At 45.6% G+C, this 22,142-nt stretch overlaps 1 long non-coding RNA gene across 1 annotated transcript; it reads left to right on the plus strand.

Annotated features, from left to right (window-relative positions):
• Positions 1-667: 667 nt before the first annotated feature.
• Positions 668-19,274, plus strand: LOC138916774 (uncharacterized). Its single transcript, XR_011424181.1, has 2 exons — positions 668-797; positions 17,281-19,274. It is a non-coding gene; the product is annotated as an uncharacterized lncRNA (long non-coding RNA).
• The last annotated feature ends 2,868 nt before the right edge of the window (positions 19,275-22,142 follow it).

Below are 22,142 nucleotides of genomic sequence, written 5' to 3' on the forward strand. Positions count from 1 at the left end.
ACCTTCCCTAGAGTGGCCCCAGGGAGCTGTGCGCAGCCCTGTCCTGCTCTGAGCAAGTGCAAAGCCCTTGTTGGGCGTGACATGCAGGTGGTCCCCTTCCAGGAAGCCCCCTGACCCTGAATTTGTGAAAAGGACTCAGGTTCCTCTCCCAGCCGTTCCCAGGGCTTCCCCCTCGTGAGGACTTTGTCCAGCCCCCAGGGGCTGAGAGCTCTGGGCAAGAGCGTGCGTGTGCACGTGTGTGAGCACTGAGTGTTTGTGTCTGCGTGTGTGCAGTATGTCTCATGTGCCTCGCGGTGGCTGCACACGGGGAAAAACAAGGAGGTTCTCCGTCCACGCACCGGGGCCGCATGCCGACTCCTGCTGCAAAAGTGACAAAAAGTGACCTCAGGGTCCTTGTGGGCTGCTGTGAAGCTGCTGGTAGAGGCGTCGGACCCTCCAGACCAAACTGAGAAGTTCTGGTGGGCTTTGTGGACCCAGCGGGAAGCCCGTCCTGTGTGTACGTGTGCACGCGGGCGAGTGACCCTGAACACACCTGCCGCACGTGGTTAGTGAACTGCCGGACCCGGGCCTCCTAAATCTGCCGAGCCGCCCAAGCTGGAATCCCCAGGGAGGGCGCTCCAATCCCCTTACGACTGTTCCCTTTACGACAGTTCCATTTACGGCCGAGCGCAGGCTGGCGTCCCTGGGCCGAGCTGTGGGGCCGGGAGAGCCCCTGCACCTCCTCTCTCAGCAGCAGCGCTCCGGCCTCCCTGGGGCGAGGGCAGGGCGCCCGGGGTCCCTGGGCCGAGGCCCGCGCGGTAAGCCAGCCTGTGGCGTCCTCGGCGGGCTGGGGGCCCGTCGGGTCCTCTGCTGCGTGGACGCCGGGCCCAGTGGGGTCCGTGTGGCGGTGGGGTGGGGCCCGCAGGGGTCGCGGCTGCTGGGCGCCCAGGGCGGCCCCGCACCCTGTGCTTCGTCCCGCTCACTGTCGCCTGGGTGCCGGGCAGAGGCCGCTGCCCGCCCCTAGCTGACCCCTCCGCCCCCGCCCCCTCCCCCTCCCCCGCCCGACCCCACCTGCCACCACGAGGGCTCTGATGGCCGGTGGGGCCACCCGGCACGTGAGCACCACCCGGGTCCTCCACCCGCGGGGCTGGGGGTCTGTCCATGTCCCCACCGGCCCGGGAGGGCCTCCGATGCTCCGGGCCCGCCCCTCGGGGGACCTCGGGAGCCCACACTGCCCCTGGCCCAGGCCTGTGGACTCCTAGCTGGTCAGCTCCTGGGCTGGCCCTGGAGCAACCAAGGCCCCCCCAGAGCAGAAGGTCTGTGAGGGGACACGGGCTGCCCTCTGCTGTGCTGCCCGGGGGTCCTGGGTGCTGTAGGGTGGCCGGGTGCCCCCCAGGGCTCTGGGCTGTTTCCGGGTCCCCCCATGAGGGCTGTGAGCTGCGCTCCTTACCGAGTGTGATGTCCCGTTGGCGTGAGCTGCGTCCCGGCCCGTCGTGGTGACTGTCACCTCTGCTCTTCGGCTGCTCCCTTCTGGGTTGGGCAGGCCCAGCACAGGCTGGGTGACCTGGGGAAGGGGTCGGGGGGCGTGGCCTGTGGCCTGGTCAGGAAGAAAGGTCAGGTCCAGACGGCTTCCTCATCTGCTCCCACCTCTGCACCTGTGAGGTGCGGGTTGGGTGACCAGGGGCAGGCGAGGGTGCAGCTGGGCCCGCCGCTCCTCCAGCTGCGCCCAGAGCCCCTGGTTTAGGCAGAGCAGCCCCAGGTTTGCTCTTTGACATGTTTCCATGATGTTCTCTTTGGAAACAGACTTTTGGCATAAAAATAGTGTGACAGCCACTGTCAGGTGGTCCCTGAGGCTGCTGCCCCCCACCCCCACTAGAGGAAACAGTGGGCGCTGCCCCCAGGTGTCCAGCAGGAGCAGGTCCCACAAGGCTGTGAGCGAGTGACGGAGTCTTCCCTAAGCAGTGGCCCAGGGCAGGTGGGTGGGGACTGGGGAGGGCTGCTCCTCTCTCAGGAGACCCTGTCTGCCCCACACTGTCCCCTCATCTCCCTTTCTTGGGGGAACCTTCGCCGGTGTCTTAAGTCAGAAATGAGTCCAACATCATTTTTGCTAGAATCTGCTCTTGACCAGCTCTGAAGACCCCCCAGGACAGAAAGAGGCCCCTCCCTCCTCCCTCAGGCTTGTGACCCTGCAGAGTGACTGGGAGCCTCGAGTTTCCCATCTGCGAATGGGCACTTCCTCTCTCCATCCCACACATTTCCTTCCATGGGCCCTGCAGAGGCCATGCCTCCCTCTCCCCAGGTCCACCTGTCCAGGGGCCTCTACCTGGACACAGGACCCCCTTTACACATGAGCAGAATGAAGGAATTTTCCAGAGCCAAGGATAAATATTGCAGTCAGATCGGAAGTGCTTGCTGTGTCATAGATACGACATGTATGGAAGTAAATTCAACATTTTGCACCAGGACGTGGACAAGTGGAAAGCGAATCACTCCCACCCTAACAATGAGAAAAATCCAGATGAGCAAAACCCCACAACTTTCTTCTAATCCATCCAAGGCTGAGGCTGCAGGGCAACCAGGTTGCCTGAAATACAAGGACCCCCACTCCCCAGGAGAGGGACTTGTGTGCCGTGTCACCTGCACAGAACCCAGGGGGCGAGCAGCGAAATGAGCTGAACTGGAATGAACTACTGAGGGCTGGGTGTGGCTCACAGCAAGAGGAGAGGAAGTTATTCAGGCAGAAGGAATATGACCCCAGACAAAAACTTGGATCTAAACAAAGAAATAAGGGCCTCTGAAAATGGTGAAAATGATGACAACTGCGAGACACCCATTCTTTAGTCATTTTAGAAGTTAATCACACAAAGAAAATTCCTAACTGTGTCATGGGATTCTAACACATGTGGAGGCAAAATGGCAGGTTGGGAAGGAGGAACTGGGGTAGCCCAGCCATGATGTTCTCACACAATAAGTGAAATACTGTCTTATTTGAAAGTCTGTTATGATAAGTTACAGAAATATATTGTAAGCCATAGAACCACTCCAAAAACCTTTTTTAAAAGAAGTATAATTAATAAGCCAGTGGTGCAGATAGAATAGTAAAAAGTACTCATTTAAACAAAAAAGGCAGAAAAAGAAAAGTAGACTGTAGAATGAATATAAAACAACAAGATGGTAGATAAAAATCCAATATGTCAATAATTACATTAAACATATGTGGTATAAATACTTCAATTAAAAGACGGAGATAATCAGAGTGAATAAAAAAGCAAGGCAACTTGCATGCTGTGTACAAGAGGCTCACTTTAAATATTAAGACATAGACAGGTTAAAAAGAAAGGGATGGAGAAAGATTTACCATGCCCACAGAAATCAAGAGAAAGCTGGAGTGGCTATGTTAACGTGAGACAAATTAGATTTCAGAGCAAGGAATATCGCCAGAGACAAAGAGGGATGTTACAGAATGATAAAGGTGTCAACTCAAGAAGAAAAAAGGACAATCCTAAATGTGTATGCACCTAACAAAAGAGATACAAAATCCAGGAAGCAAACATTGATGGAAATGAAAGGAGAAATACATAAATCCAAATATTGTTGGAAACTTCAACACCTTTCTCTGAGCAACCAACAGAATAAGAAAGGAGAAAAATCAGTAAGGACCTAGAAGACGTAAAACAAATGCTGTAACTTCATCTGATTGGCATAGAGTGTCCCACCTGACAACAGCAGAATGTCACGTTCTTTTCAAGTGCATGTGGAACATTCACAAAGATGGGCCATATTCTGGTCACAAGCCAAAACTCAGCGCATTTAAAAAGGTAAAAGTCATACAAAGTGTGTTAGGTAACCACAATGGAATTCAACTAAATAGCAACAACAGAGAGATATCTGGAAAATTCCAAATAGTTGGAATTAAGACACACACTTCATGAATCACAGAGGATGCCATAAGAGAAATTAAGAAGTATTTTTAATAGAATAAAAAGAATAAAAATGGAATAAAAATGAAACCAGAGCATCTCAAAAATCATGAAATGCAGCTAAAGCATTTCTCAGGTGCACATTTATGAATTTGATTTTTATATTGGCAAAAAGGAAGTTCTTAAATCAATGATCTAAACTACATTAAGTAAAAGAGGAGAAAACAAAACTCAAAGCAAACAGAAAGAAGCAAATAATAAAGAGCATAAATAAATAAAATTTAAAATAAAAGAAGCAACCACAACAAAATCCCAATAGATCTAATTGATGAAACAAAACGTGGCTCTCTGAAGAGATTAAAAATAAAGTTGAGAGACCTGGGGCCAGCCGGGTGGTGTAGCGGTTAAGTTCACCTGCTCTGCTTCACTGCCTTGGGTTTGTGGGTTCAGATCCTGGGTGTGGCCCTACACACCACTCATCAAGCTGTGCTGTGGAGGCATCCCACATAGAAAGTAGAGGAAGATTGGCACAGATGTCAGCTCAGGGGCAATCTTCCCTCAAAAGAATGAAAACAAAACAAAAAATTGACCAACCTCCAGCAAGGCCGGTGATGAAAAAAGGGCAAAGACGTTAGTGATTAATATCAGGATGGAAAAAGACATAAGTATGAATCCTACAGACGTTATAAAGATAGTAAGGGAATATTCTGAACAACTTTATGCCAAGAAATTCAATAACTTAGATGAAGTAGACAAATTTCTTGAAGGAAACACATTAGCAAAACTTGCTCAAAAGAATCGAAAACTCAAACAGCCTGTATCGACTCTAGAAACCTAATCCATAATTTAAAAACCTTCCCAAAAGAAGACTCCAGGCAAATGGCTTTGCTGGTTAGTTTTATCCAACATTTAAAAAAGAGATAATACCAATGTTACATAAATTCTTTCAGAAGATAAATGAGGAGAGAACCCTGAAGTCCCTTTATGGGGCTTGTATTTGTCCTGATCCCTGAAGCAAAGACATGAGAAGATCAACTCCTGTCATGAAAATAGATGCAAAAATCCATAATGAAAATTAGCAAGTGGAATCCAGCAATATCTACACAGGCTAATACATCATGACCAAGTAAGGTTGACCCCAAGAGCACAAGTTTGGTTTAACATGTGAAAATCGATCAATGTAATTCACCTTATCATAAAATAAAGGATAAAAACAAATGATCACACTGTATGCAGAAAAAACGTCTGAAAAAAAATTGTAGCTCTTTAATGGTAAAAACTCTCAGTAAGCAAGGAATAAAAGAGAACATCTTTAACCTGATTGGGGACATTTCCAAAAACCCTGAAGCTAGCATCACACTCAGTGGTAGAAAGCTGTTCCAAGATCAGGAAGGGGAGTAGGATGTCTGCCCTCAGCTCTTCTATTTAGCGGGTGGTAGGGGACCTCGCCAGTGCAGTAGGGCAAGCCAAAGAAAGGAAAGACGTTCAGGCTGGAAAGATGCAGCTGTCTGCATTTGCAGATGGTATATTTCTGTGTTCAGATCCCTAAGGAACCTACAAAGTAACTACTAGAAAGAATAAGCAAATTTATCAATATTGCGGGATATGAGGTCAATATGCAAAAACACACTGGCATTTCTATAGTGAAATTAAAGACAAGCACTCCATTTACAACCGCAACATGTGAAATACTTATGAATATGTTGAACAAAAGTTGTACAAGACGGATACACCAAAAGCTACAAAATATTACAAAGCAAAATTTAAAGGCTGGAGTAAATGGAGCCCTATCCATGTTCACCGTTGGGGAGATTTAATATTGGTAACGTGGCTGTTCTCCCCAAATGGATTCATTGAAAGAGTCAATGCAACACCCATCAAATTCTTTTCTTTTTTTATTATCTTAGCCATTTTTTAAAAATTTGAGATCGTAATACTTTACATCATTGTGAAATTTCACTTGTCATTAATTCTTGTCTGTGACCTCATAGGTGCTCCCCTCCACCCTCTGTGCCCACCCCTCACCCCCTTCCCCTGGTAACCGCTGAACTGTTTTCTTTGTCCATGTTCTTATTTTTATTCCACATATGAGTGAAACCATCTGGTCTTTGTCTTTCTCAGTCTGGCTTATTTCACTAAGCGTAATTTCCTCCAGGGCTTTCCATGTTTTTGCAAATGGTATCAATTTGTCTTTTTTTCTGGCTGAGTAGTATTCCGTCGTATACATATACCACATCTTCTTTATCCAATCATCGGTCGATGGGCGCTTGAATAGTTTCCATGTCTGGGCTATTGTGACTAGTGCTGCAGTGAACATAGGGGTGCATATGTTACTTTGGATTGTTTGGATTTCAAGTTGTTTGGGTAGATACCCAGTAGGGGGATAGCTGGGTCATATGTTATTTGTATTTTTAGTTTTTTGAAGACTCTCCATACTGTGTTCCATAGTGGCTGCACCAGTTTTCATTCCACCAGCAGTGTGTGAGGGTTCCCTTCTCTCCACACCTTCTCCAACATTTGTTAGTTTTAGTCTTGTGATTATAACTATTTTAACTGGTGTAAGATGGCATCTCAGTGTAGTTTTGATTTGCATTTCCCTGATGATTAGTGATGTTGAAGATGTTTTCTTGTGTTTATTGGCCATCCGCATATCTTTGGAAAAATGTTCATATCCTCTGCCCATTATTTAATTGTGCTGTTTGCTTTTTTGTTGTTCAGTTGTGTGAGTTCCTTATATATTATGGAGCTTAACGCCTTACTGGATAAATGATTTGCAAAAGTTTTCTCTCAGTTGGTGGGTTGTCTTTTTTTTTTTTTTTTTTTTGCTATACCAACTTTTTTATTGAGTTATTGATAGGTTAAAATATTGTGAAATCTCAATTGTACATTAATGTTTGTCAGTCATGTTGTAGGTGCACCACTTCACCCTTTGTGCCCACCCCCCACCCCACCTTTCCCCTGGTATGCACTAAACTGTTCTTAGTCCACATTTTTAAATTCCTCATATGAGTGGAGTCATACACCGATTGTCCTTCTCTAGCTGGCTTATTTCACTTAACATAATTCCCTCAAGGTCCATCCATGTTATTGCAAATGGAATGATTTTGTTCTGTTTTGCAGCTGAGTAGTATTCCATTGTATATATGTACCACATCTTCTTTATCCATTCGTCTGTTGATGGGCACTTAGGTTGCTTCCACGTCTTGGCTATTGTAAATAATGCTGCAATAAACATTGGGGTGCACAGGACTTTTGGGATTGCTGACTTCAAGCTCTTTGGATAAATACCCAGTAGTGGGATGGCTGGATCGTATGGTAGTTCTATTTTTAATTTTTTGAGGAATCTCCATACTGTTTTCCATAGTGGCTGCACCAGTTTGCATTCCCACCAGCAGTGGATGGGGGTTCCTTTTTCTCCGCAACCTCTCCAACATTTGTTGCTATTAGTTTTAGATATTTTTGTCATTCTAACGGGTGTAAGGTGATATCTTAGTGTAGTTTTGATTTGCATTTCCCTGATGATCAGTGATGATGAGCATCTTTTCATGTGCCTATTGGCCATCCGTATATCTTCTTTGGAGAATGTCTGTTCATGTCTCCAGCCCATTTTTTGATTGGGTTGTTTGATGTTTTGTTGTTGAGTTGCGAGAGTTCTTTATATATTATGGATATTAAGCCTTTGTCAGATATATGACTTGCAAATATTTTTTCCCAGTTAGTGGGTTGTTTTTTTGTTTCAATCCTGCTTTCATTTGCCTTGAAGAAGCTCTTTGATGAAGTCCCATTTGTTTATTCTTTGTATTGTTTCCCTTCTCTGAGAAGGCATAGTGTCCGAAAAGATCCTTTTAGTACTGATGTCAAAGAGTGTACTGCCTACGTTTTCTTCCAGAAGCTTTATGGTTTCAGGTCTCACCTTTAGGTCTTTGATCCATTTTGAGTTTATTTTGGTGAAGGGTGAAAAAGAATGGTCAATTTTCATTCTTTTACATGTGGCTTTCCAGTTTTCCCAGCACCATTTGTTGAAAAGACTTTCTTTTCTCCATTGTATGCCCTCAGCTCCTTTGTCGAAGATAAGCTGTCCACAGATGTGTGGTTTTATTTCTGGGCTTTCAATTCTGTTCCATTGATCTGTGCACCTGTTTTTGTACCATGCTGTTTTGATTACTGTAGCTTTGTAGTATGTTTTGAAGTCAGGGATTGTGATGCCTCCCGTTTTGTTCTTTTTTTCTCAGGATTGCTTTAGAAATTCGGGGTCTTTTGTTGCCCCATATGAATTTTAGGATTCTTTGTTCTAATTCTGTAAAGAATGTCATTGGGACTCTGACTGGGATGGCGTTGAATCTGTAGATTGCTTTAGGTAGAACGGACATTCTAACTCTGTTTATTCTTCCAATCCATGTACATGGAATGTCTTTCCATCTCCTTATGTCGTCATCCAATTCTCTCAGAAAGGCCTTGTAATTTTCATTATATAGGTCCTTCACTTCCTTAGTTAAATTTACCCCAAGGTATTTTATTCTTTTTGTTGCGATTGTGAATGGTATTGTGTTCTTGAGTTCTTTTTCTGTTAGTTCGTTATTGGAGTATAGAAATGCTACTGATTTATGCAAATTGATTTTGTACCCTGCAAGTTTGCTGTAGTTGTTGATTACTTCTAACAGTTTTCCAATGGATTCTTTGGGGTTTTCTATATATAAGATCATGTCGTCTGCAAACAGTGAGAGTTTCACTTCTTCCCTCCCTATTTGGATTCCTTTTATTCCCTTTTCTTGCCTGATTGCTCTGGCCAGGACCTCCAGTACTATGTTAACTAAGAGTGGTGATAGAGGGCATCCTTGTCTCATTCCTGTTTTCAGGGGGATGGGGTTCTGTTTTTGCCCATTGAGTATGATGTTGGCTGTGGGTTTGTCATATATGGCCTTTATTATGTTGAGGTAGTTTCCTTCTATGCGCATTTTGTTCAGAGTTTTTATCATAAATGGCTGTTGGATCTTGTCAAATGCCTTCTCTGCATCTATTGAGATGATCATGTGGTTTTTATTCCTCAGTTTGTTGATGTGGTGTATCACGTTGATTGATTTGCGGATGTTGAACCATCCCTGTGTCCCTGGTATGAATCCCACTTGATCATGATGTATGATCCTTTTGATGAATTGCTGAATTCAGGTTGCCGAAATTTTGTTGAGAATTTTTGCGTCTATGTTCATCAGTGATATTGGCCTGTAGTTCTCCTTTTTCATGGTGTCCTTGTCAGGTTTTGGTATCAGCGTGATGTTGGCCTCGTAGAATGTGTTAGGAAGTGTTCCATCCTCCCTAATTTTTTGGAATAGCTTGAAAAGGATAGGTATTAAATCCTCTCTGAAAGTTTGGTAGAATTCCCCAGGAAAGCCATCTGGTCCTGGGGTTTTATTCTTTGGGATGTTTTTGATTGCTGTTTCAATCTCTTTCCTTCTGGTTGGTCTGTTCAAATTGTCTGCCTCTTCTTGAGTGAGCTTTGGGAGATTGTAGGAGTCCAAGAATTTATCCATTTCCTCTAGGTTATCCATTCTGTTGGCATATAGTTTTTTGTAGTGTTCTCTTATAATTTGTTGTATTTCTGCAGAGTCTGTTGTTATTTCTCCTGGCTCATTTCTGATTTTGTTTATTTGAGCTTTCTCCCTTTTTTTCTTTGTAAGTCTGGCTAGTAGTTTGTCAATTTTATTTATCTTCTCAAAAAACCAGCTCTTTGTTTCATTGATCCTTTCTCCCGCCTTTTTCGTTTCAATAGTATTTATTTCTGCTCTGATTTTTTTTTTAAAGATTTTATTTTTTCCTTTTTCTCCCCAAAGCCCCCTGGTACATAGTTGTGTATTCTTCGTTGTGGGTTCCTCTAGTTGTGGCATGTGGGACGCCGCCTCAGCGTGGTCTGACGAGCAGTGCCATGTCCGCGCCCAGGATTCGAACCAACGAAACACTGGGCCACCTTCTGCTCTGATTTTTATTATTTCTCTCCTTCTGCTGACTTTGGGCTTTATTTGTTCTTTTTTCTCCAGTTCAGTTAGGTGTGCTTTAAGACTGCTTATTTGGGATTTTTCTTGTTTCTTAAGATGTGCCTGTATCGCGATGAATTTTCCTCTTAATACAGGTTTTGCTGTATCCCATATGACTTGGTATGGCATGCTATCATTTTCATTTGTCTCCAGGTATTTTTTCATTTCTTCTTTAATTTCTTCAATGATCCATTGCTTGTTCAGTAGTGTGTTGTTTAGTCTCCACATCTTTGTGCCTTTCTCAGCTTTTTTCTTGTAATTAATTTCTAGCCTTATAGCATTATGATCGGAGAAGATGCTTCTTATTATTTCAATTTTTTTAAATTTGTAGAGGCTGGCCTTGTTTCCCAGCATATGGTCTATCCTTGAGAATGTTCCATGTGCACTTGAGAAGAATGTGTATTCAGCTGTTTTAGGGTGAAATGATCTATATATGTCTATTAAGTCCAATTGTTTTAGTTTTTCATTTAGCTCCACTATTTCCTTGTTGATTTTCTGCCTGGATGATCTGTCCATTGATGTGAGTGGGGTGTTGAGGTCCCCTACTATTATTGTGTTGTTTTTAACTTCTTCCTTTAGGTCTGTTAATAGTTGCTTTATGAACCTTGGTGCTCCTGTGTTGGGTGCATAGATATTTATAAGCGTTATTTCTTCTGGATGAAGTGTCCCTTTGATCATTATATATTGTCCCTCTGTGTCTCTCTTTACCTGTCTTATTTTTAAATCCACTTTGTGTGATATAAGAATTGCCACACCTGCCTTCTTTTTCTTGCTATTAGCTTGAAGTATTGTCCTCCACCCCTTCACCCTGAGCCTGTGTTTGTCCTTGGGGCTGAGGTGTGTTTCCTGGAGGCAACAAATTGTTGGATTTTGTTCTTTAATCCATTTTGCCACTCTGTGTCTTTTTATTGGAGAGTTCAATCTGTTCACATTGAGAGTGATTATTGATGCATGTGGACTTAATACTGTCAATCTGTCACTCATTATGTTGTTTTCCCACGTTTCTTTTCCTGTGTGCCTTAGCCTACCCATTTAATACTGCAATTTCTTATGATGGGTTTCTTAGATTTTTCCTTATTTATGATTTGTGACTCTGTTCTGTATTTTATTTTAGTGTCTACCCTGAGGTTTGTATTTAGAATGTCGTGTACAATATAGTCTATTCTCTGGTGGTCTCTTACTTACTTGGCCAATACTGATTTAGACCCTTTGCTCTTCCCCTCCTAAATCATTATTTTAATTTCTTATTCCAACTCGTGTTATGAATTTGTAGTTAGAGTTTTAAGATCGTCCTTGCTTTGGTAATTTCCTTAGCTTTACCCTAATGCTATAGTTGAATATTTGCTATCCTGTTCTGGTTCTATCCGTCGGTCTCCCTAGTCTGTGGATTGTGACTCCTTTCTCCCTTTTTTCTTTGTTCAGGTATGAGAGCCTTCTTGAGGATTTCTTGTAGTGGAGGGCTTTTAGTTACAAATTCCCTTAACTTTTGTTTGTCTGGAAAAGATTTAATTTCTCCCTCATATCTGAAGGAAATTCTTGCTGGATAGAGTATTCTTGGTTGAAGATTTTTATCTTTTAAAGCTTTGAATATGTCACTCCTTTCTCTCCCAGCTTGTAGGGTTTCTGTAGAGAAATCCCCTGACAGTCTGATAGGGGCTCCTTTATAGGTTATTCTCTTCTTTTTTCTTACTTCCCTGAGTATTCTTTCTTTATCTTTCCTTCTTGCCAATTGTACTACTATGTGCCTTGCAGTAGGTCTTTTTACATTGACAAATCTAGGAGATCTGAAAGCTTCCTCTACACACATTTCTCTGTCAATCCTTAGATTTGGGAAGTTCTCTTCAATAATTTCGTTAAGCAGCTTGCTGCCTTTTCCACGTTCTCGGGAATTCCTATGATCCTTAAGTTCTTACTCCTCATTGAATCCACTATCTCTCGGAGATTTTCCTCGTTTTTTAAAAATTCTTGGTTCCCTTTCTTCCTCTGTCTGGAGTCATTCAGCCTGTCTATCTTCAATTACGTTAATTTGCTCTTCTATGGTGTCTACATGGGCATTCAGGGAATCCATATTGTGTTTTATCTGGTCCATTGTGTTTTTCTTCTCTAGTAATTCTGTTTGATTCTTCTTTATGATTTCACTCTTTTGTGAAGTAACTCCAGAACTCAGCTTCTTTCCCTATCTTTCTCTTCTCTCTACCTCATTGAGTTTTTTGATTATAGCTGCTCTGAACTCATTATCACTTATTTTACCTAATTCCAAGTCCTCAGGACTTAATTCTCTGTTTTTATTGTTTTCCTTCTGGTCTGGGGCTTTTATAAGTTGCTGGATGGTAGAGGAGCGGTTTTTTCGCATGATGGTAGAATTCGGCTGCAGTTACAGCCTGTCGCCACTAGATGGGTCGAGAGCCACGTGTTCTGAGCTCTCGGCCTTTGGGCAAGATGGCGGCGCCCAGTGGCTTTGCCGGGGGGGAGGGGCTGCTATTCTCATGCGCTGGTCTGGGTTCAGATCAGTTCTGTTCTCTGGTCTCCCGAGGCCCTGGGTTTATGGGGTCCCCACACACGGAAGCTTTCGCCAGTCAGTGGGTCTCCACTGAATCAGCGGCAGGAGTCCTGGATGATCCCCCCGGTTGCGCGGCCCCTCCACCGCTCCTTCCCGACCCGCGCGGCAGCGATCGCAGACTCTAGGGGAGGGAGCCATGTTCTTTCCTACCTGTTCCAGCTTCTCCGAGGCCGTCAGCAAGGTTTATGATCTCCACCTTCTTGGTATTGTAGGTCTCTAACGTGTTGGCATTAGATTTATTCTCTGAAATTCAGTTTTTCCAACCCTTTGTTGTATTTGGTGCGGAGAGAATCCTGGGTCAGCTCGCCCTGCCATTTTGCTCTGCCCCTTGAAGAAGTCTATTTCTTTTTCTTTCGTAATTGCTCTTGCCAAAACCTCCAGTACTATGTTGAATATGCACGGTGAGAGTGAGCACCCTTGTCTTGTTCCTGTTCTCAGAGGGATGGCTTTCAATTTTTCCCAGTTGAGTATGATGTTGGCTGCGGGTTTGTCATGTATGGCCTTTATTATGTTGAGGTACTTTCCTTCTCTATCCATTTCATTGAGATTTTTTTAATCATAAATGGATGTTTGATCTTGTCAAATGCTTGCTGTGCCTGTTGAGATGATCATGTGGTTTTTGTTCCTCATTTTGTTAATGTGGTGCATCACATTGATTGCCTTGCGGATGTTGCACCATCCATGTGTCTGTGGTATAAATCCTACTTGGTCATGGTGTATGATCTTTTTAATGTATTGCGGTATTTGGTTTGCCAATATTTTGTTAAGGATCTTTGCGTCTATGTTCATCAGTGATATTGGCCTATAATTTCCATTCTTTGTGCTGTCCTTGTCTGGCTTTGGTATCAGGGTGATGTTGGCCTTGTAGTATGTGTTAGGAAGTGCATCATCTTCCTCCATTTTCTGGAATAATTTGGGAAGGATAGGTACTAAATCTCTGAATGTTTGGTAGATTTCTCCAGAGAAGCTGTCAGTCCCTGGCTTTTAATTTTGCAGAGGTTTTTGATTACTGTTTCAACCCCTTTACTTGTGACTGGTCTATTCAGAGTCTCTATTTATTTTTATTCCCTTTTTGGAGGTTGTAAGAGTCTAAGAATTTATCGGCTTATTCTAGGTTGTCCAATTTGTTGGCATATAGTTTTTCATAATATTCTCTTCTAATCTTTTGTATTTCTGTGGTATCCATTGTAATTTCTCCTCTTTCATTTCTAATTTTTTTTGAGTCTTCTCTCTTTTCTTTCTTTGTGAGCCTGGCTAAGAGTTTGTCAGTTTTGTTTATTTTCTCAAAGATCCAGCTCTTTGTTTCATTGATCCTTTCTACTGTCTTTTTTGTTTCAATATCATTTATTCATGCTCTAATTTTTATTATTTCCCTCCTTCTACTGATTTTGGTCTTTGTTTGTTCTTCTTTTTCTAATTCTGGTAGACATAGTTTGAGATTACTTATTTGAGATTTTTCTTCTTTGTTGAGGCAGCCTGTGTTGCAATGAATTTCCCTCTTAGGACCACTTTTGCTGCATCCCAAATGAGTTGGTATGGGGTGTTTTCATGTTCATTTGTCTCCAGATAATATTTGATTTCTCCTTTAGTCTCTTCAGTGATCCCTTGGTCGTTCAGTATCATGTTGTTTAATCTCCACATCTTTGCCCCTTTCCCAGCTTTTTCCCTGTAATTAAGTTCTACTTTCATTGCATTATGGTTGGGAAAGATGCTTGATATTGTTTCAGTCATCTTAAATTTGTTGAGGCTTGCTTTGTTTCCCAACATATGGTCTGTACTTGAGAATGTTCCATGTGCATTTGAGAAGAATGTGTAACCTGCTGTTTTTGGATGCAGTGTTCCATATGTATCTGTTAAGTGCATCTGGTCTAGCTTTTCATTTAATCCTACCATTTCCTTGTTGAATTTCTGTCTGAATGGTTTATCCATTGGTGTTAGTGGGGTGTTGAAGTCCCCTAGTCATATTGTATTGTTGTTGACATCTCCTTTTAGTTTTGATAATAGTTGCTTTCTGTACTTTGGTGCTCCTGTGTTGGGTGCATATATATTTATCAGGTTATGTCTTCTTGGTGGAGTGCCCCTTTTATCATTATATACTGCCCTTCTTTGTCTCTCTTTACGTGTTTTGTCTTGAAGGGTACTTTGTATGATGTAAGTATGGCAACACCTGCTTTCTTTTGTTCACTATTGGCGTGGAGTATCGTCTTCCATCCCTTCCCTCTGAGTCTGTTTCTCTTTGGGGCTGAGGTGTGTTTCCTGGAGGCAGCATATTGTTGGGTCTTATTTTTTAATCCATCCTGCCACTCTGTCTTTTGACTGGAGAATTCAATCTATTTACACTTAGAGTGATTATCGAAATGTGGGGGCCTAATGCTGCCATTTTATCACTCATTTTCCAGTTCTCCTGCATTTTCCTTGTTTCTCGTCCCACATATTTTGGACTGCTGATTCAGTTAGGTAGTTTTCGGTGGTAGTCTTCTTAGTTTCCTCCTTATTTGTAATTTGTGTCTCTGTTGTAATTATTTGTTTAGTGGTTACCATGTGGTTTGTATAAAACATCTCATAGATGAGATTGTCCATTTTCTGGTAGCCTCCTATTTCCTTAGACTAAGGCAGTTCCATCTCTTTCCTCTTCCCCTTCTAAGTTGTTACTGTCACATCTTTTTTCATCTTGTTTTGTGAGTTTGTGGTTAAAATAAAAAGATCATATTTATTCTTGGTGATTTCTTTCCCTTTATCTTTAATGTTATACTCAAGCATTTCCTATCCTGTTTTGATGCAGAGCTGGAATTTTCGGATTTTGTCTTTCTATTTATCTCCTTGCTCAGGGTTTGGTAACCCCTTACCTTTTTTTTTTCCAGGTATGAGGGTGTTCCCGATGATTTCTTGTAGCTGGCATCTTGTGGAAATGAACTCTCTTAACTTTTGTTTATCTAGGAAAGTTTTTTTCTCCATCATGTTTGAAGGATATTTTCGCTGGATGGAGTATTCTTGGCTGAAAGATTTTGTCTTTCAGAATTTTGAATATGTCGTTCCACTCTCTCCTAGCCTGTAAGGTTTCTGCTGAGATATCTTCTGACAACCTGATAGGTGTTCTTTTGTGGTTTATTTTCTTTTGCCTTGCTGCCCTTAATATTTTTTCTTTGTCACTGACTTTTGCCAGCTTTACCACTATATGCCTTGGAGAAGGTCTTTTGACACTGATATATTTTGGAGATCTGTTGGCTTGTGTCACATCTATTTCCAACTCCTTCCTCAGATTTAGGACATTATCAGCTATTATTTCTTTGAATAAGCTTTCTGCTCTATTCTGCTTCTCTTCTCCCTCTAGGATACCTATAATGCTTCTGTTGCATTTCCTAATTGAGTCAGATACTTCTTGGAGAGTTTCTTCATTTCTTTTTAGTCTTAGTTCTCTCTCTTCCTCTACCTGAAGCATTTCTATATTCCTACACTCCAGACTGCTAATTCTATCATCCATGATATCAGCTCTGCAGTTCAGGGATTGCAGATTTTTCCTAATCTCATGCATTGTGTTTTTCATCTCCAGCATTTCTGATGGGGTCTTCTTTATAGTTTCAAGCTCTTTTGTGACATGGCGCCTGAACTCGTTCAGTTGTCTATCTGTACTCTTTTAACTCATTGAGTTTTTTAATGATAGCTATTTTGAATTTTTTGTCATTGAAGTTATAGATTTCTGTGTCTTTGGGATGGTTTTCTGGGTACTTGTCATTTTCCTTCTGTTCTGGAGATTTAATACAGTTTTTCATACATCTTGATGGCATGGATTTGTGTCTTCGCATAGAGATAGAGTTTGTTTACTGCTTCCACTTGCTGCCACTGGGGGGAGGGGGCAGGAGCTGTGTAATCAGTGCCCACCAGGATCTCTGTCAGCTGTTCCTGACCAAGGCTGGGCCACTCCTTGGTATTGCAGTGGCCCTGGGGTGTCTTCCATCAACTGTGAGACCAATCACCTGGGGGCTTGAGGTTGCTGCTGCCTGCTCCCACAGGTCCACCTAGACATGCTCCCCCGTTATGGACTGCAGTGGTGTTTTGGGCTTCTGCAGCAGCCTGGAGCTTGTTTTCCCAGACTCGCAGCTGTGCTGCCATGTGGTCCAGCTGGATCTCACTTGCTCCCTTGGGGCCACTGTGGGCCCATAGATTTTCCCACTGGACCAAGGAGCAATCACTCTGGGGCTCTGCATTGTCACTGCCTACTCGGTCAGTCCTGCTGGATCTCACTTGTCCCCTCGCGTCCACAGCAGAGCTATGTGCATCTAATGCTGCAGCGGTTAGCTTCCCAGCTCTGCTGCATCTCCTCCTAAGCTTGCCCAGCCTTTGTGCTTGGTGGGCGGGGCCTCCCTACTGAGTCCTAGCCCAAGTCACTCCCTGGGGCCTCAGTGGGACTGTGCATGTTGTCACTGGTCCAAAGAGCAATTGCTGGAGGCTTAGGGCTGCGCTCACCTGTTTCATCAGTCGTGCTAATCCACACAACCACCCATGGGGCGGTGGCAGTGCTATGAGTGCTTCAGCCGGGGGAGAGTCGCTCGTGGGTAGTGGGCTGTCTGGGTGCCGGAGAGTTCTCACCTATCTCCACCTCCTCCCCGGGGGTTGTCCATCCACCTTCTCATGTGTAGCAGTGCAGTTCTCTCACGTGTCCTCAGGTGCTGTCTGAGTACCCTCTGTTGATCAGTTAATGTCCATTTAGTTGTAGTTTGAAGAGGGAGACACAAAGAAAACTGCTCACTCTGTCATGTTGCTGACGTCACTCCCCTTGATTTTTTTTTTACAGCAAACTAATTCCAGAAGGAAATGTTCTTAGCATGTTAAGGGGTAGCTGCCAAAAAATTGCAGCAAAGCTGAGACTGCGTGCTGGGACTCTAGAATCACTCCTGCCAACGTCAGGGAGGACAGAGGTGGTCTGCTGCCATGGCTTCCAGTCCTCGGGGCGCTGGAGGTTCTGCCAAAGCAATAGAGCAAGAAAAAGGAAAAGTAAACATCAGGACTGGAAAGAGAGGAAACTGTCCTGATTGAACGAAGAGACTATTATCAAGATGGAAAAGCCAAGAGAATATATGGCTCTGTTATTTGGACCAATTAGAGAGTTCAGCACCCCTGCTGAATACAAGGTTACTGAAAACACACACACAAAACCAAGCACTTATTTACACCAGTAAAAACCAAGTGGAGAATATAATGGGAAATTATGTCATTAACAGCAGCCATACAGTTATGTAGATTCCTAAGAATAGATCAAGCAGAACATGTCTCAGGCCATTCTGAGAAATCACTAGATGTTTCTGAAGGGCAGAAAGGAAGCTCGTACTAAATGGAGGGGTGGATGAGCATGCTCACGAATGGGGAGATTCAACAGGGGAAATAAGGTCGGTTCTCTGCAAGCAGCGGTATATCCATTGAGATGCCTTTCACAATCCCAGTAGAATTTTCCAAGGACTTGGCAGGCTGCTCCAGCAGCCCAGGTGAAGGGCAACGAGCCAGAAGAACCTCAAGCATTTCAACGAAGCAGAAGGTGGGGAGACTGTTCTCACCAGCCCTCAGGATCAGTAAGGTGGCATGGACCTGGTGCAGGGATGGGCCAGGGGACAGGTGGAACAGACCCCACGCTCTGATAAATGCTTCGATGGGAAGGTCCTCCCCATCCGCAGGGCGGGTGGACCTTCAGTCAATGGTGCTGGGACAGTGGTTCTCCAGGTGGACAAAGTCACATTAGGTCTCCACTTCACATCCCATCTAAAATAAGATACCAAGTGGAGTAAATAACTAGACGTGGAAAGCACAACCTTTAAACCTTCTGGAGAGGGGCCAGCCCATTGCTGAGTGGTTAACTTTGCACGCTCTGCTTCGGTGGCCCAGGGTTTTGCTGGTTTGGATCCTGGGTGTGGACATACCACTGCTCATCACGCCATGCTGTGGCAGCGTCTCACATAGCAGAGCTAGAGGGACTTACAGCTAGACTATACAGCAATGTCCCAGGAGGCTTTGGGGAGAAGAAGAATTTAAAAAAAAGAAGATTGTCACAGGTGTTAGCTCAAGGCCAATCTTAATCTTTCGGGGGAAAATAAAGGCATAATGTTTGTGACTTCAGGGTTGGGAACGATTTCTCAACCAAGTCACTGAAATCACAAGCCGTCAAAGATGCAGACATTTGACTGCATCACAGTTTAACAATCCTGTTCGAAAAAAGACAGTGCAGCAAAGTAAAAATACAGGCTGAAGAGTGGACGAAGAGAATTTCCATGTGTATGACTGGGAGGGACCAGAGATCTGGGGAATGCCCACACCAGCCAACGTGAAGGTGGGTGAGGGGTCTGAACAGGCGCATCCCAGGGTGGGAAACATGAAAGAGAAAATAAGCCACAAACAAAAAGCTTGAGACCACTGGGATCCAGGGGGTTGCAAGTGGAACCGACCACGGGACCCCATATGTTGGCCCCAGATCTGCACCAACGCCCAGCGCTGGCAGGCACATGGAGCAGCAGGCCTGTGCTCAGACCCATCCCGATGAGAGCGAGAAACCGAAGACAGCCTACCTGCCCACCCATCAGGAGACGGGCTAAACCTGGGCATGTTCGTTCCCTGAAGTGTGACACAGCAGTTAAACTAGCATTGTGTGTACCAACATGGATGAGCTGAAAATTCAATATTGAGCCAAATGCAGATTTATGCATACACTGAATCCATTCCTATGAATTTCGAATATGATGGATAATCTATTACATTCACACCTCAAATGTAAAATTATAAAAACATTTCAGAACCATGGAATTCAGGCTAGCTGTTGTCTCTGGGGTAGGAGGGGAGGGGGTTCTGGGCAGGGCACCCCGATTCTATCTATAAGACTTTGCTCCTCACCGGGGAATATCTCAAACAGATATGGCTACTTGCTAATGTTAGCTACAGCTGGGCGGTGGGTACCTGGTATCTATTTATCATTCTCTGTTCTTTACAGTGTGTTTGAAGTCATTCCCAGGGAAAGAGCTGGGAGGCGGTGAGTGTGGGCTGTGCCATCCAGTGCAGGATCCTGGGGCCGCAAGGTGATGGGCCACAGAGAACATGCCCCAGGGGAAGCATCAGGACTCAGGCCGCTGTGGGCATGTGGCGGCGGGGGGCCGTGGACTCTCCCAGCTGTCCCAGCGTGGCCCTGAGCCCGCCCCTCCGCTGTCCAGCTGGAGAAAGCCCAGACGGTCAGCTGGGTCCTGGATCCTCCTCTACATTGTGGTCAGTCCCTTCCTGGCCGCAACTGGCCAGGCCGAGCCCACACACTGGTGACCAGAGGCCAGAGCAGGGTCCCACAGCTGTGACCGGCTCTGAGAATGTCACGCACCAGCCCGACTCTCAGGGAGAAGCTCCCCCAATGTTTGCTGATGGCGTCAAATCAAATCTCATCCATTCATGATTTCGGTGGCCACTCCCTGCCCTCCGCCCGCCTGCCAGGCCCCTGAAGGGAATGGGTGATTTTCTTCCTTGTGGAGTGAGTTTGGACTCAACTTCTCCACTTTGGTTCCTGTAGACTGTTGTGGGCTGAACTGTGTCCCTGTCAAATTCACATGTTGGGGTCCTGACCCCCAGCGCCTCAGAATGAGACTGTGTTTGGAGATAAATAAGGTCTTCAAAGAGGTGATAAAGGTAGAGTGAGGTCACTAGGGTGGGCCTGATCCAATCTGACTGGGGTCCTTATAAGAGGAGGAGCTCAGGACACGGACACCCACAGAGGGACGACCATGTGAGGACACAGGGAGAAGACGTGTCTAATGCCAAGGAGAGAGGCCAGCCGAGAAACCAGCCCTGCGACACCTGGATCTGGGACGTCCAGCCTCCAGGACTGGGAGACAGTCAACGTCTGCGTTTGAGCCGCCCCTTGTGTGAGACTTTGAGACTCAGCCTGAGACACTCACACGGTCAACCCTGAGGCTACACAGGGAGGGTCAGAAGGGAAGCTCAGCAAGGGCCGTGGGGTCTCAGGCCATTGCCCATTGGCATTCCCCTCTGTTCTGGGGGCACCACACGGGGAAGGAAGAAGAGTTTCCTCCCCTGGGGGCGATGGCATGACCCAGGAACCTCTGACTTTCTGTTACTCATATTGAGTTTCTGCAAAGAGCCACAGTAAGCTCTCTGTGAAAAATGGCCCCAACATTGTCAAGTGGTGGGCAGCGGGGGCTCGGGGCAGAGAGGACTCACCGGGTCAGGTCTGCCACGAGTTCAAGGAGCTCTTTCACCCTCTCTGATCCTTGGTTTCCTCAGCTCTAGAATGGAAGAATGTGAGTGCCTGCCTCCCAGGGCTGAGGAGGGCTTTAGTGAAGTGGGGTGATTGAGCACTCGGCCATCAACTGCACGCGATGAGCCATTGTGAGGTGGGAGCTGTGTGGACTGCTGCAGAAGGTGCACCCCACCACCCCGAGAGATTTCATTTGTTTGTCCACTCACTCCCCCATCCATCCATTCAGCCAACCATCAATGCATCTACCCACACACCCGCCCATCCACCCATCCATCCATCCGTCTTCTAATTATTCACCCATGTCTTATCATCCATCCATCCATCCAAATAGACGTACATATGTTCTTCTGTCCATGCATCCATCCTTTCATCATCCACTCAAGACCTGATCCACCCATCCATCATCCACCCATCTACCTATCCATCATCCCTCAATCCATCATCTACCAATCCATCCATCCCCCTATCCTCCCTCCCTCCCTTCTCCATCCCCCCACCCATTCACCCACCCAGAGGCAAAGTTATGAGCATAGCTGCTGTGAAGCTGGCCCACAGAGGAGCCCATGTAGGCTGCCCTCAAGATGCTCACAGCATTAAGGCCAACAGTGGTGAGACACTCTTGCTAGCATGGCGAGGACAATGGTCAGGTTAAGGGCGTGACACCAGGGCCAGGTCTGGAGGTGGGGTGACGACATGGAGGTGCCTGGTCTCCTGAAGTGCAGTGAGGAGCCTGGCCCACCGCCCGCTTGCCAGGGCCCGAGGCAGAGGAGCCCAGCCTGCTGACTCGGCTCTTCCCCGACTCACCCAGAACAAATACCTCTGTCTGCTCAGCTGCCCACCCTTCCCATAAGGTCGGGGAGGGAGTCAAGGGTCCACTTGTAACCCTTGCGGACCAGGGGGAGGCGATGTGGGGCCTGGGCCTGCACACCCCGAGGCCTCTCAGAACCTTGGAAGGGGCAGGAAGTGGGCCTGTTGCCACGTCTGCGTCTCCCTTTCTGACATCTCAGGAAGGACACCGGCGGGGGGAGGGGGCTATGGCTGGTTTCATTTGCCCGCCTTTGAGTCCCCAGATGCTCACCTGCCAGGGACTCTGTCCCCGTGGCTGGCCGAGGCTAGTGACTCCCTCGGGATCCGTAGGGGCTAGGAGCCCATGGCTTCTCTGGGCGCACCCTCCCTCTGTCCCCCGAGGCCAGGACGGAGCCTTGGAGCTGCCCTTGGGCCCAGGGTCGGAGAATAGTCTACACATGTAGAGACTCTTGCTCTTTTTTCCCTCCCCTTCCTCTCCTCCTCCCTCTCCCTCCCAACTGCTGCCCTTTTCCCTCCTCCCCCTTCCTCCCTCTTCCTCCTCCTCTCGTGACTCTTGTCCACACTGCCCTCTCCCGTTCCTGATGACTCAGGGTTGTGGACAGCTGCAG

This window comes from Equus caballus, chromosome 12, assembly GCF_041296265.1.
Source record: "Equus caballus isolate H_3958 breed thoroughbred chromosome 12, TB-T2T, whole genome shotgun sequence".
NCBI lineage: Eukaryota > Metazoa > Chordata > Mammalia > Perissodactyla > Equidae > Equus > Equus caballus.